The 13,726-nt window shown below is 37.3% G+C and overlaps 1 protein-coding gene across 4 annotated transcripts in view; it reads left to right on the top strand.

The window, feature by feature from the left end:
- The window catches only part of ULK4 (unc-51 like kinase 4), a 663,197-nt gene that overhangs the window by 285,325 nt on the left and 364,146 nt on the right, over positions 1-13,726 (top strand). The window lies entirely within an intron of this gene.

The raw sequence follows: 13,726 nt of genomic DNA, 5'->3' as shown, positions 1-13,726 counted from the left end.
ATTTTTTGTCTTATTTTAAGAGTTTCCAAATTATGGAATGCATGATGTTCTAAAATGATTATCTTTTTTTTTTTTCTTCCTGAGACAGAGTCTTGCTCTGTCGCCCAGCCTAGAGTGCAGTGGCATTATCACAACTCACTGCCACCTTCCACTCTTAGGCTTAAGCAATCTCCCTGCCTCAGCTTCCCAAGAATAGGCACCCACCACCACAGCCAACTGTTTTTTTTTTTTTTTTTTTGGTAGAAACACAGTCTCGCTCTTGGCCAGGCTGGTCTCGAACCCCCAGGCTCAAGTAATCCTCCTGCCTCACCCTCCCAGAGTTTTAGGATTATAGGCATTGAGCCACCATGTCCAGTCAAAAATGATAAATTCTTTTTTTTTTTTTTTTTTTGGTGTAAAAGTTGTTTTTTTTATTATGGGAGTAGGAGAAATTAATAAATTTTTATTCGAGGAATTTCACATGTGATTCTCCTTCTGCTATCCATCTCAATGGCTGGAGTCACTGAAGATTTACCTTCAAGACAGCCCTTTTTTTTTTTTTTTTTTTTGTAGAGACAGAGTCTCACTGTACCGCCCTCGGGTAGAGTGCCGTGGCGTCACACGAAGACAGCCCTTTTTAATGAACAGATCCTCAATCCACAATTGTCCTGTTAGCCCTACATAATAACAAAAGTTTATATATCCAAAGATGATCATATAAAACAAGCCTCCCTTAGCTCCACAAACCACCTATTTATTAGCTGTCCTGAACAGTTAGCAAGAGATCCAGGCATGCACTGTTCCTGCTGTAAAACCTATTAGACAATCACAGTTGCTTGCTTTGTATTTCCACTTGGACAGTGTCACACGCAGGCAATGGAGGGAAAACCAGTCTAATAAAGGGTTAATACAATGTCCCCAGTAGGTTGAGTGCTACCAAAGTAGCAGATAGAAAACCATAAAAAAACTGCCAAAAATGATAAATTCTTTAAGGATAAAAAAACTGTGCATACTTTTAAAAATGTTAATTGTTGTCTTATTTTGTACTGAACAATTTGTCTTAATAGTATTTAATGACTATTACTTGCTACTATTTTTTTTTACATATATATTTTAAGTAGTGGAGAGCTTTTATTATTATTGAAGGTACTAAATATGATGGCAGTATTTTTTAGAACTAGTTCCTGCAATGCTTTTAGTCTTATAAGGAACAGTTTGAGAGAACACTGATGTCCTCAGAAGGAGGAGAAAGAAGTTTTCCTTGTTTTCAAGAAAGAAAATTAGTTTTCTTGTTTAGGTGATGTCTGGGAATTTGGGGGGTTTGAATACTGTCTGCAGTTCATTGCGCCTCCAGAGCTGCCAGTCTGTGTTTAACCAAGAACCAAATCACAGAGTCCCCACCCCACTGATTTCCTCTAACCTGCTGTCCAATTGCAGAAAGTACTGCACTGTTCTGAGCCACCATCAGTCACTGTAATTACTAGCAAACCAGAAAGTCTGATTTTAGACACGATCCATATTGAGCGAAAGCCAAACCACTCTTTCCAGCAGGTGTGCCTGGACACGCGGTGTGCTGTGACTGAGTCACAGGGATGCTCGGATGTGCTCGGTCTGAGGGTCATCCACACACTAGGGCTGTGATAGCTCTCAGACCTGTTACCCTCTCTCATTTATGACCAAACGGTACCATACAAATATCACCCTGTATTCTCTGTGCCATGTTATGGAAGAACCTGGGGGCACTGAACTAGTACCCTCTCTCTTCGCCAATTTGAAGCTCTGTTTCTCAGGGCCAGACCAATGAGCCTAATAAATTCATCACTCAGAAGCACTATTTTCTCATGGGGGCAAGACATGGCTTATTGTACCCTCAATGAATCCCCAACAATAAAAAAAAAAAAAAATTCTAAAGAGTGAATCTATATCAGAAGTTGAATAAAAATTCAGATAATTGTTTCTTTCCTGGACTTATGACATCAGTACTATAATCTGTATAATCATTTTATCCTTTCATTAGACTGAGCAGATTCCATTTACTTTTTTTTGTGTTAAATTAGCTCATTCATGTGGCATGTTTTATAGACTCCTCCCATCTTACCAACTCTTATTAAATTCAGCTGAATTTCTTCTAACCGAAAGAAGTAGAAACAGATAATCAGTGGGCCCCTATAGAACCTTTTTATTTTAAAAATGATTACAGACTAGATTTGGAAGTTAATTTGCTCTAGAGTTTACAAACAAAGGTCAGTGCGCTAATTTTTATAATTTTCTTTGTTTTATAATTGAACAAGTAATATTTAAATATATTGTCTTAAATTTTAACAATAAAATCAAGAAGTCCCCTTGGCTTACTCATTCCTCCAGCCCTTCTGTCTCACAAGTTTCCTTCCCCAAGGTGAGAGGTGTTGTTATTTTGGTGTGTGTCCTTTCTGAACTTTTTCTGTCTAAATTCTATACATACATGCACATAACACACACAGATTTTGGGTCTGTGTGTGAAATAAATCACTTTGCTTTGTGGTGGTTGATTTTTTTAAAATTATAGATAGTATTATTGTATATGTATTCTTTTTAAATTTGGTGTTTAATTTGTCAAAATGATTTGGAGGTCTTTTCATATCAGTATTCATATTTTTACCAACATCTTTGCCAAATGAATGAAAAAGAATAGGAATTTGATTTTGCATTCAACTACTAATATTGAAACTTTTGATATTTATTCACTATATGTAATAAAATGTAAAAGTTATCAGACATTTGTTGGAATCATAGCATGCAAAAATCTTTTCCCCAAAGGGGAGGGGAAAAAGGAGGGTTGTTGGTGGGAGGGGGGATGGCATTTGGTGGGATCTCACCTCAAGTGCACAATGCAAGGGTATATTTCAAAGTAAGAGTAAATTATGAATGTCTTACCATAAAAAAAAAGTAAGTGAGGTGATAGTTATATTAATCTATTTGATTTAACCATTCCATATTGTACCCCACAAATGTATACAGTTGTGATTTAATTAAAAATTAAAAAAAATGTAAAAGGTACATTTCCTTCAAACTTCAGTTCTATCTAAAAATTTGTTCTAGTGAAAAACTCACAAATGCACAAAGAATTCCACTGAGGCAAATCTCAAAAATCAGAAAATTTTATATAACTTAACATAAATAAAATTAGGATATAACCATAATATAGAACACCATATCAATTCAAAAGGGCAAGATGAAACTTGAATACTGACATGCAAAAGTATCTAAATAATTTATTAACTGAAATTATCTACTTATTCCTCCCCTCCCCAAATACTACCTTTGCCTGATTTGTGATCTCTTTCTGGGTTCTGTTGCGTTTGCCTTTTCCCAGGAAACAGGGTGTTAAAATAATACTTGCCTTATGTCAGGCAGTTCTGGCTGAGGCTCCAGAGGTCAAAAGCAGTGAATTAAAAGCCAATTACCATTTCTCCTCCCACCAACACACACACTTTGGGAAGGTCCTCGCAACCTGTGTGCAACTTGAAAACTCCATTCATATATGGAAATGAGGAATGGGGGAGGAAGAAGTCATAAGTAGTTCAACTTTGGAGTTTGTTTTAAATTTTCCAAGCTGGATTTTTAAAAACGAGTTTTAAGTCCAACATTTTGGAATGAGTAATATATTTTTAGTGGAAAAAAAGAAAGTTGTAAAAAGATACTGAGAAGTTTTGTTTCTTCTCCTGTCCACTCTGTTCTCTCTTCATTGTTTTATCATTCTTCATGGTTAACCACTTTTATTCATTCGTGTTCGATGCAAGCTAACATGAATATGTATTTTTTCATTTTCCTTTTTACACACAACAGGTTATGTTTGTTTTTGACTTTCTACCCTTTGATCTTTTCACTTAACAGTATATCCCTACAGTTTGCTTCTGTATAACATGTAGAGAGCTTCTACGTTGTGTTTTACAGGGATAAGATCCTCCATTGTATAGATACATCATAATTTACTTAATTAGTGTCTAATGGATAGATTTGTTTCTACTCTTATTTCATTTCAGAGGATGAATAATCTTATACACATTTCATTTTGTACATATGCATGTGCATTTTATAGCATAATTCCTAGAAATGGTACTGATGTATTGAAGGCTAAATACAGTTGAACATTTTTTTAATGCGGCCAGAGTACCTTCCTTGGTAGTTTACCATTTTGTATCTCCAAAGGACGTATATAAGAATGCCTACTTCTTTACAGCCTTGCCATCAAACTTTGGAATTTTGCCAATGTGACAAGTGAGCTAGATTATTTCAGTGTAATTTTAATTTGCATTTCTCTTATGAGAGAGGTCGAATATCCTTTCTATGTTCATTGACCATTTATGTATCTTTTTCTCTTTGCCAATAGTTCCTTGGTCTTGGCAGTGACACTCTTCATACTAAATCACACCTGCCTAGCTTTCGATCACACACACACATGTCTACTGACCCACTTTACTTTTAGTAGTGTCTGGGTTGTTCCAATTTTTTGTTTCATGAATAGTGCAGCCATGAATACTCCTGTGCGTGCTCCTTGGTGAACCCATGTTTGTCTTTCTGTTGAGTACCTGTGCAGGCATGGAAATGCTGGATTGTAGGGCTGCTTATGGTCTTCCAGGTGCAGTAGATGTACTGAACTACAATGCTAGTAGCAATTTATATTCCTACCAGCATTGTTTAAGGGGTCCAGGTGTCATCTAAGCAATTTTTAAAACATAGGTTTATTGAGGTATAATTTGCATAGAGTAAAAAATCACTTGTTGTAGGTGTACATTTCTATGAGTTTTGATAAACATGTACAATTGTGTAAACCGCTATTGTGGTGAAGATAGAGTACATCATTACAGAAAGTTCTCTTGTGCCCCTTCGTTAGTTTATAAGAGTTTTGATGCCTAGGGAATATGACCAAGTTGATTTTGTATTTAATTTCAGCTTTTAAAATTCATTTTTCAGAGTTAATACGTAACATGTTGACATTTCATTGTTTGAAAGAGTATCTAGAGAAGAGCAAGTCTTCCTCCAAAGAGACAGCTGCTGTTAGCAGTTTATCTGTACATTATTCTTCTCATAGGTGAGAGCATGCTGTCTGCCATTACGCACCTCTTTTAAAATATAGCAGCTTTATTGAAATATAATTTGCATACCAGCTGTACCTCTTTTTAACAGAAACTTGGTATTGTCTTTTATGAATATTATATGTTGATTTAATAAGTCCCTTTTTGGCGAATTTTTTCCCTAATCTTTTAGTATTATAACACGAAACTCCAATTAATAATATAGCTTATTTATCACATGTGTGAATATATGTGTGGGATAAATAGTGAAAAGTGGAATTGTTTCCTCAAAGGATACATAAAGCTGGGCTCTGTGGCTCAGGCCTATACTCACATCACTTTGGGAGGCCACGCTGGGAGGATCACTTGAGGCCAGGAGTTCAAGACCCACCTGGGTAATGTTGTGAGATCCCCATCTCTACCAAAAAAAAAAAAAAAAAAAAATTAACTGAGTCTGGTGGCACATGTCTGGTCCTAGCTACTTGGGAGGCTGAAGGAGGAGGTTTGTTTGAGCCTAGAAGTTCAAAGTTATAAGCTTTGATGACACCACTGCACTCCAGCCTGGGCAACAGAATGAGATCCCATCTCAAAAGTATTTAAGCCAGTGATTTCTACACTTGTCTGTACATTAGTAGGCCTGGGGATCTTTTTACAAATTCTAAAGGCCACGCCATAGCCTCGGACAATTAAATCACAATCTCTAGGGCTGACTTAGGCATCAGTGATTATTGAAGCTCTCCACCTGTTAAATGTGGAAGGAAGTTTGAGAACCTCTAGTCTAAGCTTTTGTATTTTGAAAGATATTGCCAAATTGCCCCCAATCATTTTCTTTCTGTCAGACACATATGAGAGAGCCTATTTGGGCAAAACCTTTATCAATAGGTGTATGTGTGTTTTTGGCCATTCCATTACATGAAAATTCAGTCTTTGACATTAATTTCTAGTTTTATTGTATTGTAATTAGATAATATTTTTGTTCTGTTTCTGGTTTTTATTTCTGCTTTTATTTGTGTGATAATGTGTTGATTTTTGTTAATGTTCTATGTTTATTTGGTGTTGTAACCAAAACAAAATTAGTCCTAGTGCTGAGGAATACCAGCCCTAATTTTGGAAAGTGCCTAAAAAAATGGTACTCGTTAACCTAAAGGTCATAGTGGGTTGTAGGCAAAATACTTACCTATAAAGATATGTCAAGAGTAGAATACCTTAATTGTTTTGTGCAAACAGGTTTATATTCATGTAAAAATAACTACGGACCATTTGTTACAAATTTAACTTATTAATTAGATCAAAGCCATCACAGTCTTTGAAGTATCTTAATTTAGCTTGTAGATAGTATGACTTTAGGGTACCTAGTAATAACTATTAGAACATTATCCCATCCTATGTCACATGAAGCATTATTATTTTTATGTGTTTATTTTTATTTTATAGGATTCTTTGTTTATAAAGAAACCCATGAAGTTTAGTCATAGTATCATTGAGAATTTATTGTTCCCCTTCAAATGAGAGATAAGAGTTTGACCAGGATATTTTTTTTTCTTATTATTTTTTAAGAAAGTATTGCTCTGGTGGTTCTAGTTTATTACTGAGTGTATAGAAGAGAGGTAATCCATGTTGGTGGAATTTTATTGGGAGGAATGTGTTAACTCCCTTGAGCTCTGCCCTTTTTTTTTTTTTTTTTTCTCTTCTTAATTTTACAGTAGGTTGCACCAAACCATTCCTCTCAGAGACAGCAATACCCTGGTGGCTTGTTTCCATTAAGGGCTAATTAGTTTTCAGCAAATCTTCCTCAGCAAACAAATTCAATTTTAACTACGTTGAGTCCTTTTGGAGCAAAATTTAGCTCTTTAAATTTTTTTTGAATGCTCTGTATCTAAGAAGAATTGTTATCATTTTTGTTTGCTCAAAAATGTTCCAACTATTTGTTTTATGGCAAGAGTCAGAAATATATCAAGTGAATGAAATTTTAGGGATGTCTTAAATAAGTTCACAAGTGAATCAGTGGTGTAGCCTTCAGTAAAAAGTATTTCTGACCTTATATTCACCAGTCTTCAACTGACTTTCTTCATTGTTTTTTGATTCATTTTTTCATTACTTCATTCATTCATTTATCAGACATCTAAATAGGCAACTACTGAATGATGACAAGACCAAATGATAAGATAAAGTCACCCTAAGGTGCTTAGTATTTAACAGAGGAGTCAGTTAGGTTCTCATTCAACAATGTAATGAGTTCCACGAGATGGTCATGTCCAGAAGGTTTTAATACATCTAAAGGAATTTAACCCAACTAGCTGTATGATCTTGGCCGTTTTATCTTTGCTTGTCTGTATCTAAGTTCCCTCCTCTGGAAAATAAGGGTAACATTAGCACCAGATCTGAAGAAAGTGCTGTATAAGTTCCACCTTCTCTTCACTCTCCTTCCCCTCCTCTCTCCTGCTTTTTCTCTCCTTCTTGGTCTTATTTCCCACTTTCCATTATGATTAGAGGAAGAAGTATTAGTATTTTTTGAAGATGTAAAAGTAATGTCTTTGACAGATAGTGTAAGTGTTTGGTGGTACTGATTCAAACCAGAGCTCCAGCACGCTAAAAAGAATTAGAAGAACAAAAAGAAGTTTTCAATACCTGAAAGAAACTGCATGGGGGCTGGTCACTTTGGATTGACTTTGGGTAATAATTGTGGAGGCCCTCGCAAGCACCCCAGTTACAAGATGGCTTTCGTTTGCGTTTGTCTTCCAGTTTATATATCTTAATAAAATTAGGCTTTTTCACTTCTGATATATTTTAGTTTAAATTTCATAGTCTGGTTAAAGTAAAAGCCCAAATCACCAGAGATGTTTGGAGATGTTTCCCTGTTGTTAAGATAAGCCGTTTAGATTTATTTCCCCTCAGCTAGCTGAATTAATACAGCTAAAATATTTCCTCTGATGAAATCTCAGTAACTGAAATAGCTATATAATGAAGTAAAAGTTTATTGTTAGAATGAATTGATTTCTTCAGAAATAAGTTGCTGTTTCTCAGGCTGCCTGTGGGTATGGAAAAGCTTCACAGTGAGAACAAAGCGAATCTCTGAGTCTGTGAAGCTCCTCCTATTTCCATTTTTAGGGTCATCTTATGTGGTTTCATGTTTATTCTTTACCAGCCCTCTGCAGAATGAAACACAAGATGTCCCCAGCAGGGGCTGAGCTCTTAAGCATCTGTTTTAAACTTGCTCTTTCCTCTTTTTGTGGACATAGCCGCCCTCCCTACTCCATCCTTGGCTGCTTGTTCACTGTGGGTACACATCTACACTTCTTACTGAAGTAGAATTTTAGGAGATCAAGCAAGTGAAAAAGATTAAAACACTGAGAAAATTTTGAGGTTTTTCTCCTTTTAATCACTCTTTTGAATAAGAGCTTTTCAGCCCTTTTTCTTTCTGCCTTGATTTTGGGATAATAATGCTGCATACTCATCCAACATGTTTTATTGGCCTTTAAAAATTAAGAAGAACTTGGCAATTAAATTAAATTTGTCCTAATTGTCAACTTTGCTGAGGTATTTTGTATTCTTCCACTAATATTATCATTTTAACAATTATGAACACAAATTTTACTCTTGAAATGTTTTGTTTTTCCTGGGAAAGTCCTTTTTCTTGGTTCAACTGCTAGTGGCTGTTAACTTTCATTGAAAGCTGTTAGTAATATAGCATCTCCTATCCTAAAGAAAGAGTTGACAGTTGGACATAGTTATGTTGTCTTATCCAGTTTTAGAGAAATCCACAACTTACAGATAAATTTTGAATAGACATTTGAATGGATTTGTATTTTTATGATCCTGTCGAGTTTGTGTTTTCTAGACTTTAGTCAGGACAGTTATTTTAACATGGTGGTATTTTTCTCATTGTTTTCTTTCAATATAGGTGTGCCTTCACCATCACATTAATTCTTAATAGTTACTTCTTGGTCAGAAGCAGATGGCTTTTTTGGTGTGAGATTTATAAGGAACCACTTAGGATTGTAGTGCACATGTATAAATAGTGATTCCCAGATGTGCATTACAGAGCAGTTTTAAATGTGAGTATGAATTCTGTAAAGCTTTTAAATATTTTTTAAGGCACTCTAAGATCTGTAAACTTTCTCTTGTCATCTAAGGCATAGACTGGCCAACTATAACCCAAAGGGCCAGCTGGCTTGCAGCCCGTGTTTGGGCAGCTCGTGAGGTAAGAGTGGTATTTACATTTTTAAATGCTTGTAAAACTTGCAGACAGAGACTGTGCGTCTGGAAAAGCGTAAAATATTTGACATTTTCCAGAAAATGTTTGGTGACTCTTCCTCTAAAGGACTAGAACGTTTTTGTCTTTATTCAAGTGAACATAGAAATATTGGAATTTTAGAGCCGGGTAGACCTTGGAAGGTCATTTGTTTATTTTAAAATGTAGATTTTATTGTTATTCGGTATAGCTAGGCCAAGGGGATCAGGAGCCAGTTGTCATTAAAAAGATGTTATACCCAGAGGTCCCATGAGAAGGGGCATGTCTGGGAAGCACCAGGGCTAGTTGGGGCAGCCAGGAGGCAGAGGAAGTGATTTTCATGGGGAGAAAGAGGTAAGACAGAGTAAGCAGGTGTGGGATTGCCTAGTTTGAATAATTTCAGTGGGCTCTAGGATGTAGAGGAGGTCCCTGGTTGTCTGATAACTGGCCCTGGAGTGATTAGGACAGGGAAGTAGTGTTAGGAGCTCAGTAAAGGAGGCGACCAGGAGTGCGAGCTCTGGATAGGTTGGTTTGTATAGGAAAGACATGCTCAAGGCTAGTGTTCACTGTCAGTAGGAATTAGATAGTCCTGGGATGGACATTCCCTCCAGGGTTGGCAAGATCCGAAGATATCAAAGCATCAAAAAATACAGAGTCAAAAGATAACCATCAGTATACTGGGCCAATGTCTTCATTTTACACCTGAAGAAAATGGAATCCTAATAGGAATTTGTCCTGTGCCCCATAATCAATTTGAAGCAAGGTCAGATTTTGGGTTCAGACCTCCTGTTCCATTTGTTCATTGTACTACCCAGCAAAGCTACTTTTTTAAGAAATTGAAGTGAATATCACAGTAGATGTAAGGTCAAACTGTTTTAAGTTCCATCGTCACATTTACTTATGAAAGCAGTCCAGTTTCTCAATGTAGTTATCCTTGGTATCATGTGGATAAAAACAAAAGCACTGTTTCCCTTTGCTTCCTTCTGCCATCATCCTGGTTTCCCGGCACCCACCTCTCCTTGCTTTTCACCACCACCTTGGTCCTGGTGCCTTTGACTCATAGTACGGTACTAATTTCTGGTTCAGTTCTGCCTCTTCCTTTTTTTACCTCCCAGGTTTTAAACCCTTCTCTGGCTCACGATTTAAACCACACTGACAGGGTTGGCATCCTTCCTTATTATGTTATAACTCATTACTGCGTATCCTATAGAAACAAATTTCCTTATGTAAGCACTCCATGGAGTAAAGGTTAAATTAATTTGGTCCATCCATTCCAGTATTCTGTCTATGATAGAATTATAGAAAAACACTCAACTAAATGGTTAGGAGTTTGGTCTAAGGTATGCCATTTTTCTTGTGTATTCATAAAGAAGATTAATTGTAATTAATCTAAATCTGTTTTGATACTATTTGTGTTTTCAGGATATAAAGAACTCTTACATGAATTTTGCCTGTTACACATGGCAGTAAATCATTCTGCTATTTTCTTCCATTATCTCATTCACCATCACAGAGATTTTTTCTAAGTTCATGGTGACTTGGTGAGGCATTTCATTGCCTATTCATATCATTGGAGTCCAGTTGGGTCCATTGAGCCTGTGCATCTCTGCGATCAGTAACAACTCAGTCTTTGGAGTCCATACTCTTACAGCAGCCCTCTGGCTGGAGGCTTGGTCATTTCAGTTGTTCTCTGGCTTTCTTGGGTTCAGTGAGGGCTTTCTTCATGGAGCGGCAACTCGAGCCTAGTGGAGAGCCCTGCACGGTCATGTTTCTTTGGTCACAGGTGCCCAGGCTTGAGGCCCTCAGTATATGCTTAGATTAGAAGGTAGCATTTAGTTGAAGTTTTTGGTCAGAGTTGCCTGTGTATTTTGGAGGCTACAATCAACACTAATTCACAGTTCCTCTTTTCTGTGTTTAAGAAGTAGTATGGAGAATACTACCTAACATTTCCCCAAAGTATTTCCTTAGTTACTCACAAGAAAATTCATTTTTACTGTTTTAAGAGTCTCTTGAGATCTTGTGATTTATTTGCATTATGCAACTTCAAAGCAGAACCAGCTTAGCATTTTTCTGCCTGCAGGAAAACTTGTCATTCGTTGACTCATTCCAAAAGTAATTGTATTCACTGAGTGGGACAAAGCAAACAAGATTCTGCTTTCATGGAGCTTACAGTTAAGTGGAAGTAATAGCCAATAAACAAGGAAATCAATTTTAAACGTAATTTCCACAAGTGCCGTGAAGAACAGTAAAGCAGAGTAAGAGAATGGAGAGTTTTCTGGGCTGAGCCTGGGGTGAGAAGGTGGACAGAGAGAGACTGTTAAGGAAGGTGATGTGTAAGATTGAGGCGAGGGAGTTTATTAGCTGTGCTTGCTAGGTGCAGTATTAAAAACACAAGCTCCCAATTTTCAGGGATGTTCAGAAGGAGAGAATAATAACAATGTCAAATGCCGCTAAGAGGGTCAGCGTGATGAGGTAGGAGAATTGACCATTATAATTGGCAACAGGAAGTGGAACTCCTTTAAGGGTGATTTTCAGTGGCACGTGTGGCCCACGCCTGGCAGAATAGATTGTGGAGAGAATGATGAAGTAGAGACAAGGAATGTTAATAACCCTAAAGGAGATCTGCTGTAAAGGAGAGCTGGAAAATGGGCAGCTGGAAGGAGATAGGGAGTCAGGGAGGTTTTTGTTTTTAAGATGACCAATAGTTTAGTGATGTTTCTGTGTTAACAAGAATAATCTAGTTCAGAGGTTGATGAACTACAGCTTTTCTGGCCAAATCTAACTCACCACCTACTTTTGAAATGAAATATTGTTGGTAGATAGCCATGCCCATTCTTTTATGGATTGCCTGTGCCCATGTTTGGATTGTAAAGGCAGAGTTGGGTAGTTGTGAAAGAGAATTACTTTCGGCCCTTTACTGAAAGTTTTCTGACCTATCATCTCCTGGAAAGGGTAAGACTGATTATATAAGTTAGACTGGTGTCCTCCCTCCCTAGGGGATGGTCCTCTCTGCAATTTCCCTGAGGGAGAAGTGTTAAAATTCAGTACAGAAGTAGAGTGGTAATTGAGCTGGAGAGTTAGGAAGTAGTGTTCTGGCTTTGAGATGTTTAAAAGTGAGATTTTTGAAGTGGGATGCCATTAGTAGTCATAAACACTCTGTAGGAAATTGAGTGATTAAGGGTAAGCTAAAAAAAGAGGGGTTTGGAAGCGATGAGGTCAATGAGTCCAGAGGACGAGGTATCAAATTCTTATTTGGGTAATTGGAGACTATATTACATATTACTGTTTCTAGAATATTTGTAAAAGGAATGCCTAACACTATCCTAATGCCTTGTTGCTGTTTATTTCTATTTGGAGTTGTAGTCATTTGGTACAATATACCTTCATTTCCTTCTTTAAGATTAAAAAGTAAAAAACGATGGGTATTATTGTGGTCATTTTTATGAGCTCCTCTTTTTAGACTAGCCTTTTAAAAAACCTGTTCCGATGTATTTCTCTTTGTGGAAAAACATGTTACATTTTTTCTAATAAATCATTTGAGCATGTACAAAGTTCACTAATTTTGCATCTTTCAGACTGGGCAGAGGGACTCATCTGTTTGAGTCTCTCAGTCTAACATGAAACTTTTCGTAGAGGCATGTGTTAGGATTTACGGACAGTAGCTTCTATGAGTTAAGGATTGTATTTATTGTTGCATCATTCTTCCATTTTCTCCTTGAACTCTCGCTTACAATGGGTGTCATCCAGGTGACTTGCTAGAATGTCAGTTAAGTCTCAGGTACACTGTGTCCTTGGCCATAGCTTGTCACCTTCTCATTATTTGCTCAGACATGCATTTTGAGACACAGTTTGGGGCTATAATTCTCCATGTCTTTCCTAGTGAAGTTTGACAGCTCTGGGGGCAGGGGTGGGCAGTGGGTGTAGCCCACAAGACCCTGGTCATCTCCTAAGCTCTTCCTTAGAAAGAGCTAGTAGGCAAAACCGAGGACTGTTCTACAAACTCTGTGACCATTGTGCAGATGATATAAAATAATTGTGAAAATAGTTGTGCTCACATGCTAGGTTTAGCCTGGGTTTTTAGGGTTAGATGCAAACTCCAGAGCTAAACCCAAGTCTCCTGACCAGTTATGCATTGGGCTTAGTTTAGTGGCAGGCTCCTCAATATATCAGTCATTATCAAGAAATGACTCAGTTGAGGGCTGGGCTCATGCCTTGTAATTTTAGCACTCTGGGAGGCTGAGGTAGGAGGATCCCTTGAGCTCAGGAGTTCCAGACCAGTCTGAGCAAGAGAAAGACCCTGTCTGTACTAAAAATAGAAAAATTAGCCAGGCATTGTGGCAGGTGCCTGTAGTCTCAGTTACTCGGGAGGCTGAGGCAGAAGGATCACTTGAACCCAGGAATTTGAGGTTGCTGTGAAATAGGCTAATGCCATGTCACTCTAGCCTGGGCAACAGAGTGAGAC

This window comes from Nycticebus coucang, chromosome 8, assembly GCF_027406575.1.
Source record: "Nycticebus coucang isolate mNycCou1 chromosome 8, mNycCou1.pri, whole genome shotgun sequence".
In the NCBI taxonomy this organism is placed as follows: Eukaryota; Metazoa; Chordata; class Mammalia; order Primates; family Lorisidae; genus Nycticebus; species Nycticebus coucang.
This window is presented reverse-complemented; position numbering and strand designations above follow the sequence as displayed.